Here is an 8075-nt window from a genome sequence, read left to right as displayed (position 1 = left end):
TAGACACAATGGAGATGATAAATACTAGTTTGACTCATGAGCAAAACACTTGAACAATACTCAAAACCTCCTTAGTAATAACCCATAGTTTCCTTAGCTCTATCCCGCTTGAAAACCCATTTTGAAAGTGACACCCTCATGACCTCGTCGTAGTATTTTAAGTGATATAATTAGTAATAATAATAATACTACTAATAATAATAAAATAAATAATAATAATAATCTTAATAATAATAATATTAATAATAATAATATTAATAATATTAATATAAATAATAATAATATTAAAGGGAGTAGTATATGTGAAATTTAAACTCGAGCAGAAACTGGCCTTTTATAGGCAACTTTTTGGAATCTGATGCCCATGCGATCGCATGGGTTTTTAGTGTATTTTCCATGCGATTGCATGGCCGCCTGATCCAGCTCAAAATGTTTTTGTTTTCTTGTTTATCGACATATTATTATATAATATATATAATATATATAATTTAAATAATTAATTATATATTATATTAAATTCATGTGCATAGTTGACTTGTAATTTTCATTCCGATGACTCGTACGTTGTCACTCGACTTATGTCCCGGTTTCGGTTTCTCGAACGCATTTTCGTACGCTTAGAAAACTCGCAATTTACGTTTTGTGATTCGTACCTTTGTCAAAATATAGTCTTAAATTATCAATAAACTATATCATTCAAAGTATATCTTAAACTTTCGAGTGTTTTGGTCATTTACTTCTATAAATCATTGTCTCGCTATTTGTTAATATATATATAATAACAAATCGTTTTTTGACCAAGTTAATATATATTTTCAACATTCATAAACACGTTTTAAATATACGTCGCAAGTTATTCATATAATTAATATTCCAACTTATCATATATATTCAAATAAATATTTAAACCAATAAGTTTAATGTACGGTATCAAACAATTAATACATTGTTACGTTTTCAAGTTATAGTATATATGTATATATAATTGTTCGCGAATCGTCAAGAATAACCGAAAGGTATTTGAATATATGAAAGTAGTTCAAAAATTTTGAGATTCAGTTTTACAGACTTTGCTTATCGTGTCAGAAATGTTAATCATACAAAGATTAATTTTAAATTTGGTCAGAAATTTTCGGGTCATCACATATGGAGACTCGCATGGATCCTGATTTTAGTTAGGGTGCATTTCTTCACAACGTTTATTGTCTCTGAGATGTTAATACTAGAGTGATAGAAACCTTACATCTAAGAATTTTAGCGTTATGACTAGTAAGCCATTAACAACCATAAGAGTTAAGTATTCTATAGGACAAAGTAATGGTAATCTGGCAGAGATAGAGGAATGATTTAAGGTAGTATCTTATAATTAACAGGTGGGTCATTTGGAGATGACCTCATGCCGACGAAACTTGGAAGTTTTATAGTAGTAGTTGGAAAGGATTAGTTACCTGCTTGATGTTATTTGAGAAGGTTGATGGAATTTTTCGCGATAGTATAATAAGATTTAGTTGGAATGGACTTTAGGATTAACCTAATACTCATCAAGATAGGAAGCTTTAATGAAATAGTTGGAACAGATTGGCTTTCAAGGATGAAAGCGTAAGTTATTTATAGTAAGAATATTATTCGTATACCTCGCGAGAATGGTGAGCCAGAAGCCATCTGGGTTACTTCAACAACCCGAGATCCCACAATGGAAATGGGAAGGGATGACGAAAGATTTCATCCTGAAGACTACCAAAAACAATAGGCAGTTATAACACCATCTGGGTTATCGTTGACCGCCTCACCAAATCTGCTCACTTTCTAGCCATGAAAGGAACCGATACAATGGACAAACCTGCACAACGATACATAAAGGAAAATGTATCCCGTCACTTCGGCAATTCAAATTCTATCTTAAGGACTGGCCAGGAATCTTATTTGATACTCATTCTTACGCGACTCTAAATCCTAACTTACTCCGAGAGATTTCTTATTTGATGATAATCATACCATCATCCTTTTTACGTCAATATTAGTCGTACCAGTTCGAAATTTCTAAAATCAATGGGTAGTTAATTCCCATCCTCATACTCTCCCACTCGTATCTCACTTATAAGCAACAACTTCACACTTAAGCATTTTTGGTCAAAGGACTTATGTCCTACTAAAAGTCATCAACCACATTTAAATTCAATAGTTTTTATTACCTCAAATGTCACCCGAAATTTTCAAAAATCTTTTACTCGATCTTTTCCCAACTTGTAATCTCCGAAATATGAAAATCTGTTTGCCAAAATTTTACACACACTATTTTACTGTGCGATCCTCTCAAAGTTTTATAAAAATTTATTTTATTGACATTCGTACAAATTTTAGAAACCGTATATGTTAAATAATTACTTATTTTGACTAGTACACATGAAATTTTACTTTCACTTTTACAAATCAAAGCTTTTATTCAAAAGATATTTTACCTTAAAATGGTACGTGTTGCACATAACCCTAGTTTGCTAAGAACTTCGTTTCTTTTCTTACATTGTCACCTTAAACGATTTTTATAAAATTTTCATTGCTTATTCGTATCCAAGTCTTCATGGAGACTTTACAACCATCGAAACCGAGAGATTCATGGGTGTGTATGTGATGAAGGCACTTACTACCACGTCATGCAGAGCCTTCGGGCATCCATCAACACTTAAACCATTCAAAATTACTGCGTTACCCTAGGGATCTTATCCTTCACACCTGTCTGAGCGATGCTCTATCTTACACAACTCAAAGTCCTGACTTATTCCAAGGGATTCTCATCTAGCGATATTAACATCATCAGTACTCCGACTTTAATATTGGCCATAACCTGTTTGGCATTTTTGCAAAGTCAAGAAATAATTAACTTCTCATCCTCATGCTCTATCCTTCATACCTCACTTTTTAGCAACTGCTTCGCACGTGAACATTTTTGGACCAAAGACTTAGGTCCTGATAATTTTCAAAACTACATTTAAGTCATTAGTTTTCATTACCTAGTAACATGTCAACCGATGATTCAAAGATTTTTCACTCGACCTTTTTCAACTCATAACCTCTGAAATACGAAAAACTATATTTATCAAAATATTTTGATTTTACACGTTGCTTATTTGTGCGGTCCGCACGAGATTATGGACAAATGAAAGTAATAAAAATTTTCGGTCACTTACGCGATTTATAAAATCATATATGTATATATATAATTAAGTTAACAAATTTACCCTTACTTATTTTGGTTAATACCTACTAAGTTATACCTTCAAATTATTTAACAATCGCTCCTTTAATGAGTTGTTTAACTTAAGTCAAATAGTTTTATGCAAAATGGTACACGTTGTACATATTTCTAAATTTACTAAGAACTTCGTTCCGTTTATGTTGTCACATCAAACGTTTAAAGGTTTTTCAAAACTTTCTTGGTTGATTTTAAAGGTTTTCGTATTAAGCTACACCATGTATGGATCACACTTCTTCTCGCCCTCCGTTAGGGATGAAGCTTACTATTAAAATCCTTGTTAAAAACACCTGAGCCACTTTGGGTGGCAGATTTTTTTTTTAAAAAGAAAAAGAAAAAAAAAAATTAAGAAGTCTTTGCGCTCATGAAATGTTCCTCTTAAGGTTAGACTTGGCAAAAACGCGAGCCGATAAATCAATCTTCTGATGTACACTCAGTGTTTACCCGATTGTAGGAAAGGAACTTGTTAGGTTTCTACTCTCAATATTTCACAGCTAATCGCAACACCCTCGTAAACGTCATCTCTAGGATTCATTATGTTGAGGTACAGGAAATCATTGTTAGAGATTCTCTTAACTTGGAGTAAATCATTCTTTATGACAAGGAGTTCACGTATCTTCTCATCCGCTCATCCCCTTAAGTATAAGGATAAATTCAGAACGAACTGTTCGGAGAATTCACTCTCGTTCAAGGACCACACCTTTCGTGCGATTTTCTTTCAGAAATGTAACATAAGATACCTTAAGAATCTATGAATCTTGTTATCCTCTTGGAAGGGACTGCTTAAAACGTCTGTAACACGGATATGGTTACTCCACACATTCCTTCCTTCGCCGGTTGCAACTATATGTTGTTCTAGTTAATGTTAACCCTAACCCCAACATGTAACTGAAAGGAAAAAGTTACATTATGGAACTGTTCACCTGTAGTATGGTAAACTAAGGTGATATACTTCATTGTTCATTCAGACCGTCCTGAAGACACTATAGATAATTATGGCTTACATTTCAAATAAGTCCGATTAGTCACTTTCAGCTAAAAATTTCAATTCATTTAGTCAAATGAAACGTTCTTAAATTTCGGGTTCTGTATGCCTATGGTCTCCCTCCGAAATTTAAGGGTTAGTGAAATCCGCGGCCAACACTATCTATACATCAAATCGCATAGTTGTGATCACCATGTTTTCCATTCCACCTGTCAACTTTATATTGCGACATAAACGCTCGATGTTTTAAATGAGTTTGGTAACATTCATGATGCATTTCATGCATCCAGCTTACTGAAAATGCCTGTAAGGCTAAAAACATCAAATTTCCTTTTGTGGGTATATATATTCGGATGACATATTCATGATAGCAAGAAACGAAATCAACTTGTTGATCTCTTAGGACAAGGGACTTACTTAATGGCATATACCTATTCTTACTTTTATACGCCCAAGTACCTTTCGAGGTAAATAACTCACTTCTGAGCCCACGAGTCTTACGGAACCTTGATACGCTACTTCTTATTTAAATACGGTACCATTTGTAGTCACTCCTTAAATTTCAGGACGAAATTTCCATTAACAGGTGGGTAATGTAACGACCCGACTTTTTCGACTAGCTTTTATGCTTTGTATTTTTGCGAAACTGCGTATTTGTGCGTATTGTGTTACTTTATTACTCCGGAACCTTGGCATACGTGTTTTATATTCATATATACTTTAAAACGTGCCTTGGTGTATGTAAAATGCTTAACTTGTCCGCCGGATGCTTTATAACCGTTAGTGTTACTTGCCGTTACGAATAAACCGCGGACTGCGCGCACGTTTGACTTTTGTCAGAACCGGAACTTTTAGACTGCGAAATATTAATTATTATTTTATAATAATAATTACTTGGGCCTTTGGATGCTTAATTTTATTTATTTAATTGCTAAAGCCCAATAGTTAGTCTTGTTGGACTTTCTACCTTGTTGGGCTCAAGCCCACCCTACTCTAGCTAGTGACCCAATTAATTAGCCCAAGTATAATTACTAGTGGTCCATAATAATAAATAAATAATAAATAAATTAATTAGTGAGCCATACTAGCATAATGGATAAGGTTTATCTAATTGTCACATGAGATTCTAGCAAAAGGACACACTTTAGACACCATTAGCCAAAAAGTAAAGTTTTGTCTCCCCCTCCCCTCCCTCAAAATTTCGGCCACCAAGGAGGCCTCATGGCCACCTCATCAATCCATGTGAATCTCTAATGCTTATAAATACTAGCCTTTAGTCTCTCATTCCAACACTTGATCATTTTGATTTTTCACACACTTGTTCTTTCTTTCTTTCCATACTTGTAAGTTTTCTTTTTCTTCCTCTTTTCTTCATCAATTTCGTGTACATCATCATCATTCTTATGGAGATCAAGTTCCTTGTAGCTTTGATCTTACTTATATCTTGTTGATTCAAGCATGAATCTTTCAAGAAAATGGAAGATTCAAGCTTTCTAGCTTGAATCTTCATATCTTTTGTAGATCTACTTCTTTTATACTTTAATCTTTCTATTTTATGATAAAGATTCAAACTTTTGTTTGTAATCTTCATGCATCTTCAAGATCCAAGCTTTATGCTTCAAGATCTTCAAGAACAAACAAGATGCAAGCTTTCTAGCTTGGATCTTCATATCTTTTTGTTAGATCTAAGTTCTTTTTGCTTTGATCATGTTTTTTTGTGAAAAAGATTCAAACTTGTGTTTGTTATCTTCATATATCTTAAAGATCCAAGCTTTATGCTTCAAGATCTTCAAGAACACTTAAAGGTTCAAGCTTTCTAGCTTTGCAACCTTGTAACTTGTGTGAAATGGATCCAAGCTCTCTAGCTTAGGGTTCCATCACCTCATTTGACTTAGATTGTGCTATTACTTGTTGAATTAATGTAAAGTTTGTAACTTTAGTTGTTATTGTGAATTGAAATTGTGTTAAGACTAAGGATATGATGTAACCTTGGTTCATCATCCATCTAAGACTCATGAATGAGTTGTGTTCTTACTTGGTATTAACATATTGTGTATTGATGGTGAATCTTGGTCAAAAGTGATGCTAAACCATCAACGAGTTGTACACTTGAAGCTACAAGCATCAAGGATGAGAGCCGTGATGAGCATCAAGCACCAAGAACTCCACCGGAGCACTTGTCCACTGATTTTCGTATCTGATCAGACCACCTGGGCTACTGGAAAGTTGATTTTCAGTTAGTTCGGTTCGAGTAGATGATTTTCCGTTTAGGCCTCGTCTTAATCTGAGTTACGGTTTAGGATTTATGGCCCTCCGATAGTCACTACACCCTATTAACGTTGTGCTGAAATTTCTGACCTACTCGCACTTAAACCATCGCCACGGTCAAACGAAGATAAGTTAGGTTCTGAAAATTGGTCAGCTGTTAGGGGACTCATATACGGAGCCATAGCCACTGACCAATGCTTCTTTTCGATTTACGTAGAGGTTGTAGCAGCTGACCGAAGTCAGCCTATTGTTTCGATCTCTATTCTCGTCAAACTTACTTAGCTTTTATGATGATGAATGATGATGATGATGACATTTAAACTTATTTTATGCACTATTGGAATATATAAAGACAACCTACTGACCTAGTAACCTTTGATTTAGGTTGACGACCTTTCGGACCGACTTACTACTTGCGTAATTTCATTACCGACTTTACCGCTTTTATCACTGTGAGTTATAGCATCCCTTTTTACCACTTTTACTATTTTTGGGACTGAGAATACATGCGCTTTTTACGTTTTACATGTTAGGCACGAGTACTTAAACTTTATATGTGTGTGGGTTATACAACGGCATAAATATTCCCTTTAGCACGGTAACGTTTAGTCATTGGTTTTTGAACCGGTAAATGCGAATCTTAGATATGGATCCATAGGGTTTGACATCCCCACTCGGGCTAGTCGCGCTAGCATTTAACGGGTGTTTAATACTTCGTAAACATACGCACTCGCCAAGTGTACTTTCAGGGGGTTATAAACGTTAAGTTTAGTTACCGGGTGCCCACGGTTATGCATATACTTTTCATACTATTTTGATACGCTGTTGCAGCACTGAAATCTCGTGGCCTATCTTACGTTACTATTACAACTTAAACTATAGCTCACCAACATTCGTGTTGACTTTTTAAGCGTGTATTTCTCAGGTGCCTAGAGGTTTATTGCTTCCGCTGTTAGACTTGATGTCATGCTGTTACACTTGCTGTCATGCTGTTATTGAATTGCTGTTATGGACCTACTGTACTAGTTATCCGCTGCATTACTGTGACGATCGCTCCAAATCCATATGGACGAACACGTCATTCATCAATTTCATTGCGAGGTATTTGACCTCTATTTGATACGTTTTGTAATCATTGCATTCTTTTGAAAAGGCACACCATAAATGAATATTTAAATCAAAAGTTTTCGACATCTGATGATTTCTACATATAGACAATCACCATAAATAATAGTTTACAACAGTACTTCCGTTGACAATGCAGTCAAAATAAGATACATGGTGATGATTTGGTGAATGCAACGTTTCCTTGAAAAATATGTCATGTAAGACTCCATGCACATAGCTTGTCTAACATCTAAGCAAACAGCGGAAGACTTCTAGGAAACCTGAGAATAAACATGCTAACAAGTGTCAACACAAAGGTTGGTGAGTTCATAGTTTTAATGTTTCGTATAATCTGTATATAAAGGTGGATCACAAGATTTCAGTTGTTTCATCCAGAAACGTTTATCAAAATATTCTACGAAATTGAGCACCCTGGTAACTAAACTTAACGTATATATAATTTGT

Source organism: Rutidosis leptorrhynchoides, chromosome 2 (genome assembly GCF_046630445.1).
Source record: "Rutidosis leptorrhynchoides isolate AG116_Rl617_1_P2 chromosome 2, CSIRO_AGI_Rlap_v1, whole genome shotgun sequence".
In the NCBI taxonomy this organism is placed as follows: Eukaryota; Viridiplantae; Streptophyta; class Magnoliopsida; order Asterales; family Asteraceae; genus Rutidosis; species Rutidosis leptorrhynchoides.
Note: the sequence above shows the minus strand (reverse complement) of the source record.